The following is a 25,319-nucleotide window of genomic DNA, read 5'->3' as shown; positions in this document are numbered from 1 at the left end:
GTTGCTTCCAGAAAGTTTAGCTCCCACTGCACAATCCTAATGGAGCTGACGTGAGTGTGAATGGCAGATGTGTCCAGAACCTCAAGCTGACTGACTGAGCAATTTGACCTGAAATGACAGGAGGGTTAAGAAAATGTCCTGAAATACCGTCTAAATGGGGGAGAAAAAGTGCCACTGGAGAAGCCATGTGCTGAGTCCTAAAAATACCACTTGATTTGTAGTATTCATTAGAATGCAGGACTAGACAGAAGAATGAAAGAGTTATAAAATACTACTGCTGAAGATGATGTGTAAGTTGCTTTTACTCTATGGCTTTCTAAAACTTAAATGTTGGTAAGCTGTAGTTAATTTGATTCACTCTCTGCAGCTAAGGAGATATTTCAGTTTCAGCAAAAAAAGCACTTTGTAACTTTCCAAAACTCTCAGGGAAATACGTAAAGCAAATGTGTTTAAATTGCCCGTCCTTATGTTGAGTCATGTCATGTTAAGAGTACCTCTTATGTTACAAAGAAGCTTTGGGTAACATAGGCCTCCTTGTGTTTGTTTCTGCATACTTCTTCCAGAACTGTCAAACTGAGTTTCCCTTTTTTTGTACACCACAGCCTAACCCTTGAGAGGAGAGGGCTTTGAGAGCTGTCTAGGGCTTACGCTGACCTTTCTCTATTACAGCCTGCTTTTTTTCCTAAAAACATGGGTCAAAAAACAGCCCCACAGAGCCATCTTGCAGTATAATACATTATGTATGTGCTATTGTTAGATGACTGAGGTTACGAACGATGATGCCGATACCCTCATGAGAAACAAGAGATGAAAATCCAGACAGCAGCGTCTCAGGAAATTCTTGTCTGGGAACTTAATGTCTGAACACACTGAGCTGGAAGGAATTCGTTGTGAGTGGCCATGAATGCCCATATGAGCCTCTCTACCTACAGGGAGAGTGTATAAAAAACTAGTTCTGGGGTCAAGACACGAATGAGGAAAGAAAAGCAGGTCAGAAATAGGCTTGGTAGGTAGGAGAAAGATGGCTCATTATTTCACTAGCCATATCCACTATTCAGTCATGTTCTTGGGACACAAGTGAAACCCACCAAGAGTAAATTCCAGCTGGAGAATTTCCACAGCTGGAGCAGTTTCATTAATACAGACAGAGGCTGAAAATCTGGTTTGGTTGCAGAACAGTGTCTCTACCACATATTGTTTAACTTCTCCTTTGGGGGCCAGATAAGCCTCCATGTCAGTCTTTTGGACAGAGGGAGGTAAGTGAAGATGCTTACGGTTGAAGGAAAGGAAGGGTGCATTGAGCTTTTGCAATCTTGCCACACCAGCAGTGGAATGTGGCCTAAAAACATTGAAATTATTTGCTAATATTAAAATTTTGTTTGCAAGGCATGCATATAACCATTATTTGAGGATTATAAAGTTGAAGTGAAAGCTGTAAAAACATTTCCCTATTTGAAAAGAAAACTTTTAACCATAACTTTGGCTCCAACTTTATAATCAAGTAATTACCCCAATTTAAACTAATTGCTTATCCATCCCTCCATGACATCACTAAATGCATCACTTTCTAACTTGTTCAAAAGGAACAAAGCAATGCCACATGCTTTTTGGAAAATATATATCCTTAAAGGTATAATTCTAGTGGGTTTTTCACCTTGTGAAGCCATCCCTGCAGAGTGAGTATAAAAGGCTACTCAGATTCAAATAGTCTTTTAGAAAAAAAATAGAAGAACTGGGTGGCCAGAGAAGAGACTTCTGGAAAGATTTTCCTAAAAACCAGACACACAGAGTGCACTTCTTTGCACAAAATGAAATGTGCAAAGCATTTAGTGTTATATATCATACGGAAGTGTGCAGACTAATAGGAAATGTTGTTTTCCTGTGAGGCTTTTTCTGCTTTTGAATCCTGTGACATTGCACAAAGGTGCCTGAGAAAATATTTTCTGGCATTCGTGAGCATCGGACACAGAAGCGGAATGAACTGTAAGAAAGATAAACTGTTGGTCCGAAGTCCTTCTTCAGAAACACCTGCTTAATAACAAAGTATGAAAGAAGTTGTGGTGTTGTGGGAGTCACCAGTTACACATCAAATTGCCAAATGTTTCACTTAGTGGCTCTCAGTTCCTTTGATTTCCCCAGGCATGCTGTGGGAGTACTTCCAGGAGGCTGAATTCTTGGCTGAATGTGGCTGAAGAGAGATCAGACTGGTATAACAGAAATGTAATTTGTTAGTATTAGTATGAGTTTTTCATTGCTTTTCACCAACAAAGTTTTAGGGATTTAAAATCTAGAGATAAAAGATAGTATACTTTTATTCAGCCAAATTAATTTGAGATTAAAAAATCTAACAGTTAACAGAGGGAGTTAACATATTACTTCAAAAAAACATTAACTCATGAAAAAAAGTTATTATATTTTATCTCACAGCAATGTCATTAGCTGAAATGTATTGTTTATATTTTTTTCTGATTTTTTAAATCAGGGATACCATGAAATGTATACCTTCCTTCAGTGAAACTGCTGCAAAAGGTGTCTGTCTTTAAATTGATTTATTTCATATCGCTTTACTTTAAAAACACCTTCACTACCTCTACCAACTTCCTTTAGGATTTAGTGGGAGAGATGATAATGTGACAAAAATCTATGAGCCAAAATTTGAACAATTTCTGTGTTGTTGAAGGGTCAGAAATAACCCTGGAACTAAAAGAGTTGGGCCAACTTAGACCAGCAATAACTGGGCACCTTTCCTCTAGTCAGGCAGGGCAATATGTTAGGTTTGTTAAAGAAGCAGCAATGCCAAAAGAGGGAATATGCTGCTGCCAGCACTGGTTTATTTGTCTGCTGTAGCTACCTCTGCTCTGCTGCAGAATCATGTCTCAGCACAGGGCTTGTACCAGATTATGGCAAAAACACAGCTTGAGCATGGTCTAATTGCTCTCCTGTCACTGTAGCACATAAACTGCAGTTTGCCTTGTGTTTGTGAAGTATCCAAGCAAAGCATGGTAAGCAAGCCATTTGAGACAATGGACTGTAATGCTTTTGCCATCTTTACAGACTAATCTGAATTGTCAGAGCCCTGGGGATTGGGGCTGGATGCTGCTAAGAGTGTAAGCTATAGCGTGTCACACAGGTGACTTGGTACATGTGCAACAGATACTGTTCAGTGAGGAATGGTATCTCTCAGCTACTGCTGTTACCACATTTTTTACCCTTCCAGGAAGCAGAAAACTCAACTTTCTCTAGTCTATCTTGCATCTTTCTGAAAGTCCTCTTTCCTCTTTTCCATAATTCTTCCTTTCCATTGATGGCCCCAGCCTTTTATACTTGAGGAAGCAAAATTTGATTTTCCCCCTCCTACTGGAAGCTTTGAGATGGCCTCAGCTGTTCTCAGCCAGTGAACCTCATAGAGCTGCTGAGATTAATAGTGCAGGCTCAGTGATGAACGAACATGATGTACAGCTTTCAGGAGCTGCGTTTTATTCAGTCAGCTGAGAGCGTGGGCAGAACGGGCTTCTGTCTCTGCTCAGCTTTGTAGACAACTCCAAATTCTACCCCTCTGATGGAAAGAGATACTCAAATGAAGGGTAAGGTGGAGGTAGAAGGGAAGAAAAAAAGGTGAAGGAGTGCGATGAGGCCAGATGAGGAATTATTTTGGAAGAGATAAAAGAAGAAATAAGACATAGGAGAAATCAGGAGATATCTTTTCAGAGATTTAAAGACAAAATCGGATCTCAAAGATAATAGACATTTGAAATTTGAGTTGCATCTGAGGCAGGCACTGTTGAAGAAGGAACAAGGGAATAGAAGAAAGAGGACATACAAGAAGACTGGGAGAAAAATCTCTTGTGGAAAGAGAACTGGGAGAGTGTTGCTTCTCATATAGCCTAGAAAAAGGGTCATATTTCAGTGTACCATGATCAATTTAGAATTTTTTTAACCTAATTATCTAACATATTTAGGCTTTATACACCTGAATTCCCATGAGTTCAATTTAGGTACCTAAATATCTCTGCCTCTGATCTTATGCGTTTAATGTGCTATTTTGCTATAATCCAAGGTTTGCAAGCTGATTTAACACATCTCTAGATATTATGGCTTTGCAAATGAATGAGAGCATGCCTTGAAACCCATGAAAAAATGTTAATTATACTTATGGACTAGTGAGGAAAAAACACCTAAGGGTGGATATTGGTAGCATAGGGTAGGGCAGCATCTCAAGAGCAATTGTTAGTTATACAAGTCAGATGGAACAGGTCACTTCCATCACAAAAGCCTAAACCCAGCCTCAGATCCCAATCTAAAGTGCTCTCACATTTCCAAAACATAAACACCAAGTGGAAGGTAACAACGAATGAAACAAGTCTTGATCCAGAGGAACAAACCTTTCAAAGCTGGGTTTAACCAGGGATCAAACTGGCTTTACATTGCACTCGAATATGGCATTAGGAGAGAAACAATGAGTCATGCTGAGGCCTGTTTCAGTCTGCAAATCCCATGGTCATAAAGGAAATACGCCTTTCCCTATTCCTCTGCATCCAATAAATCTGAGGAACACAGGATGATGTTGCATAAATTATAGCCTTCTTTTGAAGGAAGCAATAAGTAAAAAAAATGGTATGTGCTTTGACAGAAAAAGGAATTTAAACATATGGAAAATTGATTATAAAAAACTGGGAAAACTTGCAACTAGCATCCTTCTCTCCTAGTAGGTTTTGACCAAAAATAGAATGGGTTACATGAAAGGTTATGGCAGTGCTAGATAACTACAGCAGTGACACGGGATCTCACCTATTTTCTGTCAAATAATGAACATTCTTGTCAATTTAATGTGGTGACTGAATAATTCCACTAGAAACATCAATAATCAAAAAGTAACTCATTTTGACAATACCTCTAAAACAATAAATAACTTGGACACTACTGTGTATGTAAAGTATGAATAATTACTCCAAAGTCACATATCTAGTGTAATATGACACATATCTTGAAATATATGTAGGCTGAAACCAAAATACAAACTTGGCACCTCGGCAAGACATTAATATAAGTGAGACATAAAGTTCTGCAAAGCATTTATTTTACAGTTTAGTTCATTTTACAATGAAATCTTTGCCATGCCTATATTTATAAAATTCTACCTTTAAAAAAAAAGTGAATTTAGATTAAAGGAAAAGCATTAAATTCTGAAAGTGGCTTTTTGTAGCAATTCAATACATGTTATTATGCTGAACAGATTCAAGGTCTCACCTCAACACTTTCAGAGAAGCTGGTATTGCCATCCTTATTTAAACAAGGTGCTTTTGAAAAAGACCATGGTTTGCTACACGTCCTGAAGGCAAATGAGTATCGGGAGCATACACATGATTAAGGAGCGTTGTTGCACCCAGGTATTCAGCAATAACTTGATAATCTTGGTGATAAAATTGTGACCTTACTTCTAACCCCATGTCACATTTGGATTACTGGGTGTCTTAGTGTTGCTTTCCTCTCCAGGTCTTTTTTAACCAGATCAGTGATGCGGTCCAGTTCACTGCACGGCAGCAGCATCATTAATTTTAACAGAAAGGAGTCAACAGGGTTGTGTGGTCTGGGGCAGGACACCTTCTTGCAGCAACTGCATGGTTTCCACCTTCAGACATAAAAAGGAACTGATGCAGTCTGACATTTTCAAACTTGGGAGGGCTTTATTCTTAAGGTCTAGGATTAGAAAAGAACAGGGGAAACGGGTAGCAATGAATATGTGCGTACAAAAGAGAGGAGTGTTGCATGTCAGAGAAATGGCATAAACTCCAATTTAGTATGAACTTCCTCCACACTGCTGGCTCTCAATGCCTGTCACTGACACAAGTGTTCCGGGGTAACTGAGACAGAAAAATACTGTATCTGCTTCCAATGGCCTAGCCAAACCATATGATTTCATCTCCAGTACACTGTTTGCAAAGGTAGAACTAAATAGAGGTCTGCAAAAGCCTTTGTCCCCTTCTGATGCAAGTGTAGATGAAAGGAAGTTACATGGAGACACCTTGTAACAAAAGCAAAGCGCTGAGTTTATCTTTTGTTTCATAGATGAGCAATTATTTACAGCACAGATACACACAGTTGAAAACTTCTGGATTACTGAATGAAAGTCTAGAAAGATTTCAAGGCTTATGTACCTGGACTTATTCCCAGACCTTGGAAGACCTCTGAAATATGGCTTCTCGCACTCTCCTGTTAAACTTTTTCTGCCCAGAATGTGTAAGATGCAGAAAACACCAAGCCATCCCACCTTGCAGCAGTACATAACTACTGCAGTGGGGAGGGTGACACAGTGCTTTCCCCTGGTGATACTGGTGCCATATTCGGCTTCCAGGACCTGATTAGGCTGCTGTGGCAATCTGTGTCCTGGGTAACACAGTGCCTAGGGCTGCAGACCAACTAAGCCTCCTATTTCTTCCTGCACACAAATGACTCACTTCTCCCCCAGAAGGGCAGCTTCACTACTTCCAATTCAAACTGAAATGCAACTTTGGGACAATATGCTTCTCCAAACTAGCTCACTGAAAGACAAGTATGACTCTCAGGAACAGTAATAGCACTTAAAATAGAGATGAACAATCTTTTGGGGATATATTTAATCATAGAGTTTGTGAGCAAGGAAATTTTTAAAGAAGAATTCAAGAGAAAATAATACTGTGTTTGATACTGTGTCTTCAGAATCAATAATCTTTTTCCAAGAAAAAAATTTGCTTCAGGTGAAAGCTGTTTCTTTTGTGTTCTGATAAGGGCACTTGTATGAAGTTAGGCTTCCTGGTGGTCGCACACACCAGCTACATTCTGTCACATGGCTTCTCAAGAAGAAAATTTCTGACATTTCACCACTGTAGCAGCCAGTTTCAGACTTATGGCTTCATGTTTGGCATGGATTGAAAAAACCCAAAAGCTATGGTCCACACTCTGTATTTTGCTTTACTGAAAATACTCCAGAAAAGAGAGTATGTTGAGTAGAGTCTCAAATATGAATGGAAGATTTGCATCTGCCATTAGAGCTTTAGGCAAGTTTAAAAATAAAATTTTTCAATTGCAAAATATTTTTTTTTGTTTCAAATATTGGAGAAATCTGCTCTATATTGCTATAGGAATTTGGTAGGGAAAAATAATCAAAGTACCCAGAGGTGATGGCTCTCTCTTCCTAGGAGGGAGATTTCTTTAGGGCAAGAACACCTGCAGGCTCTTCCAAGTCTCTGGTAAGATAATTAAAATAATTGTCTGTGACAAAGGTTATGCTGTGCAGGAACACAGCAGGGAGAGATCATTTTGTGTAATGTTCTGGTTTGCACTGGCAGTAAAATTTTGGATCATGACTCTACAGAGGCAAATAAGTATCAGTGACCCTTGCTGCAAATTATTCCTAACTATTAAATGGTCTGTGTTTTCCTGTGTTATCCTGAATTGTGGCTGTTTAATGTATTCCTCTTATGCAGATACACACACTAATTTTGCCACATCCTGTAGGTCTGGTCTGTTTATGCCACCTTAGGTGTAGCTTTGTGAAAAGGGTTTGTTTAAATCACAAACAGAAGAGCTGAGTTACTCCAAGGTAGATACTCTGATTTCTGTCTGAAACACAAATAGGACCATTTTGGAAGCTCTTCTCTATTAATCTCCTATCTATGGATCTCATCTTCTCTGATGGTCCTTTTCCCTGCGACATGACCTCCTTTGAGACCTAGTAAAAGTCTCCATAAATAGAACTGCAGCAAAACATTTGAAATTTATGGAATCCAGCTCTTCAGATGGAAAAGCACACATTCAATCAAAAGAAATGGAACAGTGAGATCTAGCTGTTGATAAGCCATCAAAACCCAGTTTTCAGACACAGTCTGTGTAAATACCCTTCATCCACAGAAAAGAGACAGTGTTAGTGATAGCAATATGCGCCTGAAATCCAACACTGTCAAGGTTTTTTCCTCCTTGTTTCTCCCAGCACTGATAAGTTGGTGTGCATTCCTGTACAATCTACTTGGAAGATTCAAATTACACAGTGTTTGCTAAACCTGACACTTGGCCAAAGAAGTACTTAACAGAACTAATACAGGGACCAGTGATCAAATGACAGAGTCTTTAAAAAGTGTCATTATCTATTTGATGAGTGACAATTTAAGCCTCAGTTTGCCGCTGCTCTCTTTTGAAGAGCTGAGGCTCCAAAAACATAATTCATAACTTGACCATATCCTAAGAGCTGTTAATTAATTGTTCATATAGGCATGGGATTTTAAAATACCACACCCCCCCCTTTCAAGTTAAAAGTCTCCATTGCTTTGATGCAAGGAAGTGTGTCACTAATACACTAATAGAGAAAGATAGTGTTGCTCTTACATGGCAATAAGAAAAGATCACCAGTGCAGAATCCATATAATGTGTAGGAATTCTTACAAAAAATAAACATTTTGATCTTGAATAAAAGGTAGACTATGGGTAGCAAATGTGGCAGTATATTATTGCCCTTTTTTTTCCCCCAAGACCAGAAAAAGGATTCATTTATGACCAGTCAAACTGCAGGAAGAATCTGTAATTCTCTGCCATTCACTCACAGTGTTTAGGAACTGCTTTGGGCAGCTGATTTCCAATCATAGGATATTGCTGTATGTGTGGAAACAAGTATTCCTCTGTAAACTCCAGCCATTCAACTTTTTTTCTAGTCTAAAATCACATACAATGCTGGAACTAAGCCAGAGAAAGCATAGTTCAACCTTCACAGCAGGTTTCCTGCTAAGCTGCAGCTGAAACAAAACTTGACTGTCCAATAAGCAGTACTTTCCCTTCTGAGTTCCTATTAAATCTAAATGAGGAGAGGTTTTTCGTGGATTTTTTGGTGTGTTTGCTGTTGGTTTTTTTTTTTTTTTTTAAATGTTGGGTAATTTTTTGGGGGGGGGGGGCTAGGAGAAGAGGTAGAAAAAAATCTTCAATTGAAACCAACATACCTCTTTCTTAAGGCCCTACAAATGCTGGCCTGACAAACGTGCAGTGTGATGTGCTCCTCGTATCTGCAGTACTACTTCAATGCCCTCCTTTATCTCAGTTGCTGAAATTTGTCATTTCTCTGATCCTCCTGGAAATGTGGAGAGCAGGCTGAGGGATTGCCTCTCTCACCTCCTGTCATCAGCACTGATTTGTAGATCCCCATCAAGGAGCTGTCTCCCTCTTATACCCAAGACAGAAAGCTGTCTTGGGCAACAAGCCAGATGCATTTTAGTTTTGTTTCTCATCCTCTCATGCAGCTCTTTAGGTTAGCTGCTTAAAACATGGTGTAACCATCAGATTTATTATTTGACTTTATAATCTCAAAACATGATGTAGCCATCATATTTATTATTCAACCTATAATCTTTTTTTTTTTTCCCCTCTATAAAGTGTTTTCATTGTGCTATTTTGTGACATTTTGAATATGGCACATGTGAACCTCAAATAATATAGCTGATGTCTTGTCTCTATAGTGCCCCGTTGCAGAGCATGGGGAAACACTATGGAAGCTCTTTCAGCTTGTTTTCTTATAATAATTTCACTTCAGTGGTGCAATACCTCTTTTCATCAGCTCAAGGGCTACTCCTGCTCCGGATGTCAGCTCAAGGGTATCAGCTCAGGCTGCCCCTACTCAGTCAGGAGTTCAAAATACAGAGAGATGCTTCCCTCTGCTGGGCATGTTTATACACTGGTGCAGAATAAAAAAAAATAAACAAGTGGTCTCCTTCTGTGTTTGACCCTGCAAGGTCCAGATAAATAATCTCAGCGTTTAGCTTTGTGCACATGCCTCTAGAGGCACCTGCCTTTCTCCATTGGCTGGATAAGGAATCAAGCTCACTAACATAATCTACTCTAGTTGGACGCCTCATGTAGGTAGCAAGCACCATCCTATTGCTCCCAAATACTTCAGCTGGAGGTCAGCATCATCAGAAATTCCAAGCCCATACAAAAATCACTGAAAAATTTTACTGGTTTACATGATTATTTGCAAAACCAGGGTGGACACTGAGTTTGTCTCAGAAACATAGAGTTCTGTGCTCAAGGTTACTATATTGAGGGGAACACTGGAAAGCTGGGCCATGGTTTGTAGGACATGTCACAGGCTGTGAGAAAGAAGTGTTACAAGGCTGGATTTTGGACTATTTACAAATCACTGTTGGGAAACTCTAGCAAACTGTTCTCTCTGGACCTCCAGTTTATTTAGTAGGCAATTGATTCATATGTATATTAGGATGGGGTAGTTCAGAATATTAGTCAGATGTTAGGTATGGATATTTTCTGGAATGGCAGTTATTCTTGTGCTGAAGAAAAACAGTTAAGAGAGTCAAAAAGTGTTTGCAAGCAAACAACTGGTTAAAGACTGAAAGGTTTTTCAGACCACTGTATAATTTTGGCATGTTTTTTCAGTAGAATAATTCACATTGCTGTTCATGTAAGAAGAGTTTAGATGACGGAGCTGTTAAGCAGCTGGGATTCACTGCATTTCTCCATACGCGATGAAATTTTTTTTTTTTCATGTTTTCAGTTTATTCTGTAAAGGTCATATTTTCCAGACTGACTAGGGATTTTGATATAGTAAAAGGATTTACATTTTTATGAGTGCTCAAGAAATTTTATTGCTGAACATTTTGTAGAGAAGTTGAGTATGCTTCAGCAATTTATATTATGGTCCACAGATTGAAGAAATATGCAGGCAATAGAAATGAATCTGACTCTTCATTTTATGTTGATTGTTCAGCTAGTCCTATGTTCCAACAACATTCTGCAATCCAGATTGATTAATTTATGATCATTGCTTCACAAATTAAAGCAATACCCTAAAATAGCATAAATTTTTACCACCTCTATTCATTTTGCCTTTATTGCAATATCATCTGACAAGGAAAAGAGTTCTTCTGTTTTATTGAGCTGCACTTGCAGTTCAGGCTTTGTTTCATTATGCTATACCCAGAAAAAACATTACCCCCACTGGTTTCAGGAAGCTATTTGTCATTTCAGTATCACCCACAAGTTCTCATTTTCCTAAAAATATTGAACTGCAGTTCTTCTGTATTGTTGTTGGTTTCCTTCCCCACAGATTGCTTCAGTCCACAAGCCACAATTATTTAATGTAATCACATCAAAAATCAGGTTCCCTCTTTATCTTAGACGCTAATACATGGATCTGGTCCTTTTGTGTCTGTTTATTGACAGCTGTAGTATTTCCCATCTTTGACTTTCTATAATCACAGTGAAATTGAGACAAATTTATAAATTTATCTCAATTTATAGACAATTAGGAATTTTTATTTACTCATGTAATTGTATGATAACATCAGATAGCAACTAGAAATGCCACTTAAGCAGAGTGAGTAATGATGTACACAGTCAGGTTGGCTTGCCCAGTAGCTCTTGTGTGGTCTTGACATAAGCTCTGTGAATATCAGAAGAGTTAGGATCTATGTCACCTTAACTATTGGAGACAAGGGTATCTGTGGAGCACATGATTGTACAGAACAGGAGACTGATTCTCACAAAATATTTTCACAGCAAGTGAAAGGTGCTCATGGGGTAATTTTAGCTTTAGAAGAAAAAGTGCTGCAGATAAGGAATTTTAAGTACAAGTTGCTATTAATTCTCTCTCACTTTGTAACCAACCAATCTCTTAGGAATCCCCACTCCTCCAGCTAAGAATTTTGTTCCTGTCATCTCTGTCATGGGGTACCTGGCTGCAAGACTACAGCACTATATACAAATGAACACCAGAGTAAAATAAGCTCCACCTGCTAATGCTTGACTTGTTATTTTCAATACTCTAACACATCCTTTGACTTTTATTAGCAAGAAACATTGGATTTTGCATTAATTATAAACAGTTTGCCTTGTGCTTTTAAGGTACTTTCACTTAGTTTCAGTCTTCCACTTTTCAGCTTTCACTGTTCTCAAGTGAGTCCCAGTGGGGGCATTTGATTCTGAATACACTCTTCTCAGCATTCTGGAAACAAACACAGGAAAGCATCTCTTTTAAATCCTCCTCTTCTTCCCAATATCCTTGAACTTAATAGAATCTCATCATAAACTTTTTAAAGATATTCTCTCTTAGTGTGCTGAATTGAGACTGAGCAGCCTATAAAAGATAAAAAAACGAAGCATGAAGCATTACTGAAAGGTACCCCAAAGTATTGTACTTTTCATTTCAGCAGTAGTTCCAAACTGCAGCAAATACAGATCAGAAATTACCTACCATCACACACTGCAAAAGAGGCAGATTCCCTCTCTTGCCAAATAGCAATAATTTCTCTCTGCTCTGACAAGTTTAGCAAATTAGATAAACTGCATACCTTCAATTTCTAAACTATTTAAAAGCACAATTATTTAGGTAAAGTACAACTTAAGTACCCAGGAATAAATACAAAGCAGTGAAAAGAATTACCTGAGTTAGTCTTGAGAGTTCAGGTATATTCTATGTCATTCTATAGAGAACATATCAAGACCTTAATAGAGAAAAGATAAGTTGAAAATATTTTACACAAATAATGAATTAAATCAATGCTTTAGAACTCTGTAAAAAAAATTCCAAGGCTTGTAGAAAGTCATACCTGTGAATTTTTTCAGATTAATTTATTGGTAGCATGATAAAATTCCTGTGTTTTATTTCACTGATTAACTCCTTCTGTGTCTGGCAGATCTTTCCTAGGAAAGCAAAGTTTTGGTTGCATTCCTTGAGTATGTAATTACACAAGATTAGATTAGAATTTAGATGCCAGCACCCTACCTTGCAATGTGGAGAGCTGCATTAAGCAGATTTCAGTTCCTTCACAGGGTTTTCTTGTATGTCTCATGCCAACATACAATGTACATGCTGGTCCTCTCCAAAGGTACAAACTAGCTTCACAGTGGTAAACATGTTAAACAGGAGCAGGGACTTTAAAAAAATCACATCATAAATTCCATCTGAATTAATTAGCCAGAAAGGCACTGAAACAGTACTTGAAATAATCTTGAAATAATATATTTAAAAGAGGCATGTATGCAGTTAAAAATACATGGTTGCAATGCAGATAGGGAGGCTTGTTCAGATTTGTTGCTTGTTCAGCAACATTAGCTCAGCTCAGCCAGACTAATTTTTACTGTCTAATGAATAACAGCACTAGACTATTTAAACAAACCTGTCAGTATTTAAGAAAAGGAAAGTTATTTTTAATATAAATAAAGATATAAATGAGAGATTTCCAAGTAATGAAGTCCCAGATGGGAAAAAGTAGGAAAAATTGTTGGTTTAAACACCTTAATACCCAATGAAATTTTGTTTCCTGATGAAAAGCCCTAGCTCTGAACTTGAAGATTGTTGACCCAGTCTACACAGGCTCAGGATAGCACCAAAGAGCTGACCTAACCCACTGCACGCAGCCAAACCCTGCCTATCACACCTTGATGTGATTAGACCATTTTGCAAACATGACAGCAAACATGGAGAACTTTCCACACTTTCCTGTTCAACCTCCTGTTACTGTTGACAGCAGTCTGCAGGATTTGGGAGAGACTGCAGATCCCCTGCAAACCACAAGTGCATCCACACAGACACATACTCCTCCTCGTGCCAGGCGTACCGAAGATGGACCATCAGGTGTCATCGTCACTTCAATGCTGAGTTCTCTGCTTTGTGGTGTGCTCTGGAGGGACTTTTAAGTCTCAAAATACTTTAGAGCTCTTTTAAAAGGCTGAGATTTATGGAACTGTGTGATGTGGAGTCATCTTATTGACTGATGTAGAAACCCAAGAACATAAACCTAAAGGAAGTCCTGTGGTGTCACAACTGAAATTATTGCAACTCTGTCAGTATTAACTGTGGAGATTTGGACATTTACCAGTGTAGTTGCCAGATTCAGCAAGCTTGTGGCTAAATGATCTTGATTCTTTCCTATTACTACTGAGTCAATCATTCTGAGGTATTTTGTTGTGCTGAAGAAACTTCCAACTCTGACACAGGAAAAGAAAAATATCTTTGCCTGAAAACAAATGAAATACTCCAGCAGACAGATATCTATTGATTGCTTTTACACACTGAATAATTGTTCAATTTTTAAAAATAATACTTGATTCCACCTGAGAAGACTGATTTGCTCTCAGTAGAAGTGTTTGTCAGCAGAATGCATATGGAAGTAATTCACTACCTGCTATTAAAGGTTATGTCAATTCCTAACACACATAAAATTTTAGTGTTGAGGTTCAGGTTCCTTCTTTACATGTTGTTTGTAATCTTTTGGGTAAGGGTCCAAGTCTTAAATTTGCTAGAATGTACCTTTACTTGTATTTCTTTTGAAAACACAGTATGGAGATTTGTAGATTCATATTTTAAAAAAATATACTAAAATTTAAGTTTCAGGATCTTTTTTGGTTAATGAAAACAAAAAGGCATCACAGAACAAGTCAAGGCAGTATTCAAATAAAGGTTGTACATGACAAGAACAACTCTGGAAACTGAATTTGCAAGGTAATTAGCACATTCTATGACACTTCACTAAAGCATATCAAGACCACTCTCTGCCTGTGTTCTTTTTATGTCTTGGGAAGAATATAAAAAGAAAGTGGAGATCAGATTTAATTATCATCTCTTCATGTTAGAACTGATTAGCATTTGCACATTTCCACATGGATTCTCTTTTGTAACAGAAATATTTGAGCTATGAAAATATCTTAGAGGTCGAAGTAGAGGTTTAAACTAGTCCAAATAAAAACCAAATCTTACTTGTCTTTCTTCTGGTTTAAGCTCTTGACAGTAATTGAATGGGTATTGAATATATAAATTATTAAAGCACGTCTATATTAACTTGGAATTTAACTCTTCTTAAATACTACTGAGTAATATTTGTGGGTGAACGACGACAGCTTTTAAACAATTTTATTTCCCCTATGATCAGCTCTCCTGAGAAAAGAGTAAAATATAGAATATAAGGGCAATAAATTTGCCTGTGGTGGCTGAATTGTATGTGACTTGGCACCAGCGCAGGCAGAAGATGTTCAGCATCAAAGGCTGGGGGAGAGGTGTCTGCATTCATCTGTAGCTGCTCTATCAGAAGTAGGTGTTGCAATGCTGGATTTGTGGATTCACCTTCCAGTGTATGGGTTCATAGAAAATTAGTATGAAATTGTAATAGCATTTGGAGGGTAATCTCTATCTTCCACTGATTTAATATCATTTGATTTCAGGAAATATCTTCCTGTTGAGTATCAACATAATTTTTCAAACATTAATAAAGGCAAGCATGAATCCCTAAACCTTTGTTATCTATAGGCAGTATCTTTCAGAATTGAAATGTTTGATCTTCTGAGGCTTCATTCTGTTTGCAGACCCTGCTAATTGTATCTGGGCATAGATATTCCCCATGCAGTGGCAATTTCACAGCTTTACTGGTTGAGCCCGTGTGCTCCCATGGCCTATAAACGAGCAATAATGCTTTGGGCAATGATAGCAGCCATGTTTTCATTCTAGTAGCATCTTTTCTCATATTAAAATTTGTGCTTGAAGTTCAATATTTTGTTATTTGCAGATGCAGAATCCTAATCTGTGGATATAGGCTGAGTGATGACATTTTGTCATAGTAAGGTATGGGAACAGTTTCATTAAGGAAATAAGTATAAGGGCCAAGATTTTTGTGCATGAACCATAGTTTTATGGTCTACTTTTTAGATGCTTTATAGAAGGTTTATACAAAGGGCCTTGATTTTCAAAGGGGAACAAGGAAGACTGACTAAGTCCTCTTGAAAGAAGTCTCTGAAGAAAGACTTGTAACCATGAGAAGTAAAAGGAAAGATGTTAAATCTTCACACAGAAGCCTATCAGCAGTCAATACCTTCATTCATCCTTACAACTGCTTCTCCTGGCACAGTAAATTTAAAACAGAATCACACGAAAATGAGTCTAAATATTAACAGAGTAATGTGTTTACTATTAGATGTATATTGCTGTATGCACATGTTTTAAAAACAGCTTTCTACAAATAATAATAAAAAAATTCATTTTCATTTAAACATAGTTTGAGAAATCCTGAAAGGTAAAAGCATGAAAAGGGACCATCACCAAATCTGTGTACTTTCCAGATTAACAATATACCTTTAAACACTAGTCCCACAGAGTTCAGGATTTTCAGCATTATTGACTGCTGCACATATTTTCTCACATTATCTTTTGTGGGTCCCAGCTGTGCTTTCTATTTCTATCAGTTTCATTAATACTCAGGCATACTCAGCCTCTTCTGCAACCCAGTTTTACTCTGACTTTTAAAATGTCTCCCAGAATCATTCTGTTTATTCTTCTACTCAAGACCTATATTATTGTTTGCTCTCTGCATATATCCCTACAGCCCTTTCCCTACAAGGCTTAAATCTTCTCATCCACAAAATACTGAAACTCTGGATTGTGCTACAGCTGAATATTAGACCTTTTTTTAGAACACTGCTGTAAGTTATGTCACCTTTCAACCATCTCTTTCTGTACCATGTCTTTGTTTGATGGTCTTTTACCATCTTACTCCAGATCACCAGAACAAGTTGATGTCTTAGATTAATTTTATTTTACTTCAGCATTAAATAATTTTTACAAAGCTTAAAGTGAGAATCCTGCCACTGAAGAGAAATTAATGCCCTTTAAACTCTGTAAGGCTCTCTAATCGTTTTACCAATTTGATGTCTTTTCATGGAGATATACAACAGTGTAAGTCAATATGCAAATAAGAAATCACTATGTATATATGAGGCTGCATAATTTCTGAGAAATGCAAGTTTAGTAGGCTTTTTCTTATTGTGTTTCAATAAAAACACAATTTTTAGTCTTGAAAGATTGAATGAATGAATACAGAAAACTCAAAAATTGCTTATAAATGAGAGGTAGTTATGAGCTGCTCATTTCACCTCTTAGCTTCGAAGTGCCCAGGTACAAGACTGGTTTGGATCAGGCTATAGTTTTTTGAGCTACTCTTATTGAGTAATGACTAATGAGATAAGGAAGGGGAACATTTATCAGTTTTGAATTTAATGATCAGACACGCTTTGAAACAGATGAAAATAAGGTTTGCTTCACCTGTGGTGGATAAAACAGAGCCATGACCTTCAGGCACTGTAAGAAAGGCTCAGGTTAGGCCATCAAAAAGAACACCATAGTGAAGCACTTTGTGAACTTCCTGGGGAGATTAGAGAACATCAATCACCACAGGTATGCAGAGCAGGCTGTGTTTTCTCCCCAGAACTGCTTATTTTCAGGAAAAACAATTTGATTTATAGATTAAGACTTGTCCATGGCAGGAGACAGAGATCAGCACACGCCATCTTTTTGAGTTTGACTCAACACCACAGGGAGCCAAACTCCGCAAACATTTAAAAATGGAGGGAGCCTATTACAAAACTTGACCAGCCTGTCTGTGTAACAAGAGTCTCAATCTCAGAAAAAGCAGGGAGAATCGAATGCAAGACTAATTTCCCACTTGTAAAAATCCCTGTTTGTAGAAATGGGATAGTTAGTCTCTGTCAAGGCACAGCTATAGTTCACAGAGACAGCTTTAGTCTCTCTGTCTGAGGGAGAGGATTGTAAAAGGGTTGGGGCTTCATATGTGACAGACGATAAGCTAGTTTTAAATTACATTTTGTACTGGTGTCAAACATGTAAGAAGCCTTATGCTCTTAAATGTGCTGTGGTGACCATAGTAATGATCCCATTAAACATCTTACACAAAAGGAGTAAGAACCTCTAGACTAAACCAAAATAAATGTTACTGAGCACTGGTTCCTCTGGTTTATCTTCAATTGTTCTCCAACCCAGAAGTGTGTAACACTCCAATCAGTCATCATATTGCACTGTTTGCCCCACCTTTTTATGTTTCTTGTTTTAAACAGTTTTGAAGCTACAAGCTGTCTTCTGCAAAGGCAGTCGTGCCTAAACCTTGGGGAGAAAAGGGAGAGTTCCCCTGCTATGTGCCACCTCTGCTGAGAAGTATGTTGACCTCAATATCTATGGCATTAAAAGATAAAAATGCCCCTTTGAGAGTTTGGTTTCTGTACTTCCCCTCAGGAGTCGGAGCTGAGGTTTTTGCCTTTCCTGGAAAACAAAGAGGTTTGGATGCCTGAAGGGGGCCTGGCTCCTCCCTAGCGCCCTGACCTGAGCACAAGTATGCACTCGCCTGAGATGCCGGGTCTCACGCCATCCCTCATTACGGGTCAAATCTCACAGCGCGCTTTGTCTTTGTGTACTCCATTAACTGTTTATCCTCTGTAGGCTGGACAAGGTCAGGGTACTTGAAGCTGGTGAAACCCTTCCTTTATGATAGGGAGTAGACCAGCCAACTGCATGAAATAAAATATTATTTAAGAGTTCAAATTGAACAGAAGGGAATAAACAAAGTTTGAAAAGAACTGCCAGTAAACATTTATTCTTACCAGATGTAACAAGATCAGGAAGTAGCTGGGTGATACTCAGGTCCTGTCTGGCCCACACAGACTGGATGTGATTCTCGCACTCCAGGTCCACAAAAATATATAAGCTAAGCACTAATACAGAGAATATTTATGAATTATCACAGCAGAGATCCAAATGAGCATAGCTGTATCTCAGCAAGGTTATGCTGGGTTACATTGGTTACAGTCCTGGCTGTGACAGTAGTATATCATATGCAATGGAGCATTCAAGTTTGAGGGGATAAATTGGATTTGACTTTAAATTGATTAAGTAGTCTTAAATATTTAATGATAAATATTAAATATTTAATGATAAAAAAAATTAAAACTGTGGGTCTCTCACTTTTTTCTGACTTCATTACTGGGGCTAAAGTGCTTAAGAAAAATGCATGTTAGCAATCTTTCCCAAACTGGGTTACACTTGATTCAAGTAATCATAGTGATCATCAAAGACACTGCAATTAGAGCATGCAAAGCACATTCAAACTACATGTATTGGAATAACAATGTCTAATTGAGTACAGTTCTGCCATTTCACTATCTCAAGGCCCCGAAAGCATGTAAGCTCACGACGAACATTAACCTTATCATAATCAGCAAAACCTCTGCCTGTGCAGTGTTCTCTAACTGAGAGGGGCAGTTCTCTGATGCCTGAATGGTTCCCCAGAAGTAATTTTGAATTTCATTCAAAGGAATGGACCCACATCCTTGCCCATGGCATGGGGTTTGGAACCAGATGATCTTTAAAGCCCCTTCCAACTCAAGCCTTTTTATGATTCTATGATTTGTGTAAAACCTGATAGCTGGGCATGATCTCACTGGCACCACATATAACTTTAGCAGGACAATTTCATAATCTGCCTTTTTGTATCTGAATATTCCCTGTTTCCAGTTCCCTCTGTTGGGGGAGATACAGAAGGGACTAGGATGAATTAGATCAGTTTAGAGCATCTGTTTGTGAAAACCTTTGTCATTATATAGAAACTAATAGAGAATATGAAATGAAACAACTCATCCATGCTCCATTTTTTGGTTTTGTTGGTTTTTTTTTTTTTTAAATTTATGACAATATGACTTTGGACTAGACTTGAAAATGTTCCTTTCTTATTTATTTGCTACAAATAATCAACATATAATCTCTGCATTTAATATTTTAGGGATTTGGATTCAGAAACTTTTGGTTGGAATATATTTAATTTGAGTATTAGACTGGTATGAAGAAAACTACTTTATTCTTTTTGTGAACAGAAGTTTCAAGTCTTTCAAACAAAATGACCATTTCCTCTTCACAGTCATTATCAGAGCAATCCAACAGAGTGTGCTCACGTACTGTGAGAGCTGAAGCTGCTTATAGTTAAAAGATGGTTTTTCTATCTCCTGTTCTTCCTCCTTAAAAAAAATTAACTGTAAAAGCTGCATTCCCTGTCAAGTTTTTCAATGACATATAACATCTCCAGAAGAAACAAGCATCGTCTTACATAATTAAATGGAGGAAGAGAGGGAATTCTAGATGAGAACAGTGGGAGTAACGCTTTTTTACAGAAAGTCAGTATTTAACAGCAATAGAACAGGGTAAAGTATTGAGCTGTGCCCTGGTGATTAATCCCATGGCCAGACTGAGCACGGCAGTGCACTTTCAGAGAGATGATCTGCCGTGAGGCTGGAGGAACTGGGAGTGGAGTCTTGGGGAATGGCAGAGTTGAAATGGGTTCTTCTGCTGGGGGATGCTTGCAGAAGGTTCTGCTGGATAAATGTTGTGATGTTAAGATATGCAGAAGTTGTTGCAGCTCAAATAATGTTTTACCAATAAAAACTCTATTTGTGTAGGATGGATCCCCAAAGACCACAGCTAGTATTCAGCATTGGAGACAGCACAAGAACTAGGTGCAAATGCATAACCTTCCTCATAATCAATCTTCTGACAAAGTTGGAGTTCTTTCCCAATCTGTTTATAGAAACACTTCAAACACTTGATACTGAAATCTGTTCTCTGAATAAAAATAATAAAATCAAGATCTGCTCAATATGGGAAGGAGTAGGGTATGTTTCATGCAATCCAGCACACATCTGGATCCACGAGGGCTGAATATTTTGAAAAAGGCAGACATGGCCATTTGAAAGGCAGTGCTACACAGCAGGGAAGAGGATGCTGTACTGTTGAAGTCACAAAATTTGGACTTCGTTTGCTACCTCAATTGTCAATTATCAGCTGTGAAATACCTCAGACCAACAAACAGGTTACCACTGGATGGGAAGTTAATGTACATTTTCATAGTCTGATGCCTTAGCCCACAGCAAATTCAAGAGGCTTAGAGAAATCTGAAGTGCATGAAACAGCTGAGAGAGCTGATTTCGTGAAGGGCTGCTGCACAGTTACTCCCTCAGGGAAGTAATTTATTCTGTGCCTCAAAACCCAGACTCAAATAAGAATACTGTTGTTGCTCTGAAGGTCATCAAAAGATAAAGTTCATTACTGATTAAAATTAGCAGTCATTTCATTGCCATCATTAATGTTGTAACGATACCTAGTTATATAGATTATTGCTATCTCCTTCATAGTGCCACAGCACTACTGTTTAATAAAATTGCATTTTAGAGAAAGTGGATAACGTGATCTGAAAAGGTAATCCCAAAATCTCCACAGCTGCAGCTGCATGATTCCACATAACACATAGACAGACACACTCTGTTTCACTTGAGGAATTCCCAGACACCTAAGTCTATGTGTTCTTGCAGAAGCATTCTGTGTGCCAAGCTCCCACTGATATTCCCTTGCAACATAATTACACTGGGACACCTCCCTACAGGTGAGGTCCTTTTCTTTGGAAAAATGCTTGCAGCGTTCTGGGACCTCTCTCATCCACATACCGTGTAAAACTCAACTCTGAGGATTAGCCTGCCTTGCCTTTCTCTTCTTTTCCACAGTCAGAGTCTTTCTTCCTTGCTCTAGGCTTTAGGCCACTTTGCTGCATTTCAATTTGGTAAAACAGAGAGCTTGATACTCAAGAGTTTAGAAAGGCCTTCTAGTGCAAGAACTAGAGACTTGGTAATATCTTACTACCTGACGTGGTTAATTTTTGAATCCATCAGCATTAAGAACATATTCCTGCTAAAAATGTTGCCACTATGCATCAATTATAATCATATACTTTTAGAAATTCCTTGCTATAAATCAGAGAAGACATGTCTGGTACAGTACTGGTATCAGTATATTTGAAAAAAGCCAACCCCGAAGTCTGTGAACAATGGAAAGATTTCATCAAGCTTTATTTGAAAATCCCCCATCATTTCCATTAGTATGATTATAAGAATGTAGTGGATAAGATACATTACTGAGTTTATTAGTCTTCAATTCTTTTTCAGCACAGCTTCCAATTCAGCTTATATTCTTAAAATGAACAGTGATTTTATATGTCTTGGTTTTTGCCTAGTTTAAGATGTTTTCAAAAAGCAGGCTACCTAGAAACTGCCTATTGCCTCCCATAGGAAAAACACCTCAAAAAATGAAAATACATTGCAAGAGGCCCATGATGTGTGAGGATGTAGTTTTTTTCAGTGTTGAATTTCATTTGAGTCTCATTCTCTGTGATAAGGAAATTCATATTTTGAACTAAGGTTTCAAAAGTGTATGGGAGTTGATTTGATAGCAGAATTACCAGTCTCCTGTACCTACGCACATATTTAGGGATGAAACAAAAAGAAGCAAATCCCATGAAGCACAAATTTCTTGGGTTCACATAATTAGCCAATATTGCTGTCTGGCTTCCCTAAAAACAGGAGCCAGCAAAATGTCACATTCATGCAGTCTGGTGTTTCATTTCCCCAGTTGTCCTTTTTCTCCTTTATGACTTCTGCATTTAAGCTTGTGCAGATTGAACAAACAGGAAAAACGACTGTGTAACAGTAACAATCAGTGAGTCATAAGCTCTTTGTACATGGAAGCATCTTTACTTCTATAACCAGACAGCGAGAGAGTTGAGGTGTTAGCATTACTGTCACTGGTACCAAATAATAGCTGAACAGTTTCTGCTGCAACAGGTTATGTCTTAAGGATCAATTTGTAATGCAGACTGCAAACCTGCCTGATTTATGAAGCAGCTGCTATCTTCAGGAGAAGATCCTGTCAGACACATTAGTCTGGCCACACTGTGAGAAAAAAAGTAGATTATGCCCTTTAGACCCACAGTGAATTATGAAACTCTCCAGCTTCTCACCAGAAATGATAATGATGTGAGGAAAAGAGAGATAATTTGCTTTCATTGGTCTCACAAATGACAGCTCATATTTAGACATCTGGGGCAATTGTTTCCAAAATTAAGAGACTCAAAATAGCACTTGTTTGTCTAAAATCAGCTCATTCTTCAATATTTAATTCAATACTGGCAGTATTTCTGATATTCTTAGTTTAAATTGTGAGAAAATTCGATTTCATTACAATGTTCCAAAATTATTACTGCCAAAAAGAATTTTAGAATTCATTTTCAGGCAAACCTAAAGAAATATATGACATGAAGCTGAAAATTATTACAAGACATTGGAGCTAAAAGGAATGGGTTTTTCAAAGACACAGGATATAGAAAAATGCCAGAGGGACTTATACTCTCACTGAACATCAAATAAAACTGAACAGAACTAAGAGAAATGAGGTCTGCAGAGAGATTGGCAACTTTGTGCCTGTAATATGATGCAAAATATATCACAGGGCAACAGTGACTCCCTGAGAGGGATGGACAGTCTGAACTTGTAATTATTGATTAAGAATATCAGTCTTACTAATCAGTAAGACTTTGGAAAACATAAAACAGTATCTTCTTTTATCTAATTATGCTAAAAAATATTAGATGCCATTGCGTGAGCACTGCGAAAGTGTTCTCAATTGGCACAAGTTGCACAGATAATTTCTACTTAAAATGGCATAAACTGAAAACGTTTTTAATTTCAATTTCCTCTTGCAAAGGCTGGTTGCCAAAAAGCTCTTCTCACCATTGCTCAGTCGTTGGTGGGCAATTTGTTCCAGACTCTTTCACCTTCTATGGAAAGGATCTTTGTGCCAGCTGTTTCCTCATCTAGTTTTAAATCTTTCCTATTTCTGTGGGAGGCAGGGTGGGGAAAGTTAATTCTCTAAGGTGCAGAAGATCCCACATGTTCAGAATGGGTAAACACCTTAGAAGAGCATATGTATGACAGTCTTTCCCAGTGTAGTTGCTCATATTTTCCCCGTGACTGAATTATGCACATGTAGGCCCATATAAATAGAAGAGAGACGAAGTAGAAAAATAGCCTCTTATTTCACACTTTTTCAATATCTAGGGCTCAGAATTCATAAATACCACAAGCTGCTGCTACTGTCCTCATTAGTATCTCTGACTGTAAAGTTAAGTATTTGAGGAGGTAGCTAAGAACCAGTCTTGCCAGAGTCCTGGACCAAACTTTCTGTCAGAGTTGGGAGATCCAGCAGGGTTACTCAGACATGTATTTATTTGTGATGATACATACAAAAATGTATGTATCATCACTGCCCACACCAGATATGGATTCTTTCTTCATAGCCAGACCTTGAAAAATATTAACATTAGAGCCTTGGATAGATGCCAGCCTTTCAGTCACAGTCATATGGCTCTGCTGTACCTTGGGTAAGACCTTGTCTCCCACCCTTGGCTGGTAAGGGCCTCTGAATGCTATGGAAAAGTATAAAACCCCACTGAGACCTATGAACCTGTCAGTACAGCCAGCAGGTCCCTCTGAAGACCATAAGCAAAAACAGCCTGGCCAACAGCATAGCAACAATTTCAACAGTATAAATATATTTTAGCAGCAGGAAAACAACCAAGAAGTCCTGTGAGATAACACAACCTAGATACCCCTGGATTCTGAGTGCCCTGCCCCAGTCTGATATATGTTCCATGGTCCCGTTGGCCATGATGCCTGGTTTGGTCCAGAGTAAGAAGTGACTGAGTGTCTTTGCCTCCCAAACACATGTGGATAAGCCACATCAGACACCCTGAGATCCTTGTCTCTGGCCCCTGTAAGTGTTTGACAAGAGGAAGTAAACTTGCAGGTGCTCTTTCATCTCCAGGGCCTGCAAGAGCCTCCCTCCCTGCAGCAGGAGGAAACATGTGAGATGGATATACAAGGCCCAAGCTGCACTATGCCAGACAAGGAAAAATAGAACAATTCAGATTTAAGTATTTCTTAGGAGCTGTGCCCTGTGTTTGGTAGACAGGCACAATTCTTCAGCTGGTCACTAATGAGATCTGCCTGAGCAGTGCACAAGCAACAGTCCAAAACAGCTGTGTTGTTTGTTCTGCCTTTATCTGGTTCTGCAGCCCAGGTCCTGGTATCTATTTTCTACCCTCCCAGGTGCTAATGGTTTCTGACCTCTGAACCAGTGTTTGCTGGGGCAGAGCAAATGCCTCTGGTTTTGTGTTCAGGCTCAATGCCAACCACAAGCCTCTAATCACATTAAATCCTGCTGCTCTCTGAAAAGAAACTCTGCACATCAACACTGCATTCAAGGCTTTCCTTTTGTTTAGCAGCAATGCTCTGCCCACAGTCTCATCAATAACAACATCAAAGACCATTTATATGCACAGCTGGACACTCTGGAAAACTGATGGGTCTAACAGGCAGCAGATGAGCACTCCAACCATTTAACACTATTAGATAATAGAGCCCACTGGTTTTTTCAATCCATAAAAAGGCCTTTACTGTGCTCAAACCTTATGTCTTTAAAGAATATACATTTTACACTAACACTATGCTTTCATGAGAAAAAAAGAGAGCCTTTTTTTCCTTAAGTAGGCAGAGAGTCCTTTTTCCTGAGACTGTGAATCATTACTGACACAGAGGACAGATGAAATATAGGTGGTCAAGACCAAGGCTGGTTCATG

The sequence above is a fragment of the Corvus hawaiiensis genome, chromosome 2 (assembly GCF_020740725.1).
Source record: "Corvus hawaiiensis isolate bCorHaw1 chromosome 2, bCorHaw1.pri.cur, whole genome shotgun sequence".
NCBI classification, from domain to species: Eukaryota; Metazoa; Chordata; class Aves; order Passeriformes; family Corvidae; genus Corvus; species Corvus hawaiiensis.
Note: the sequence above shows the minus strand (reverse complement) of the source record.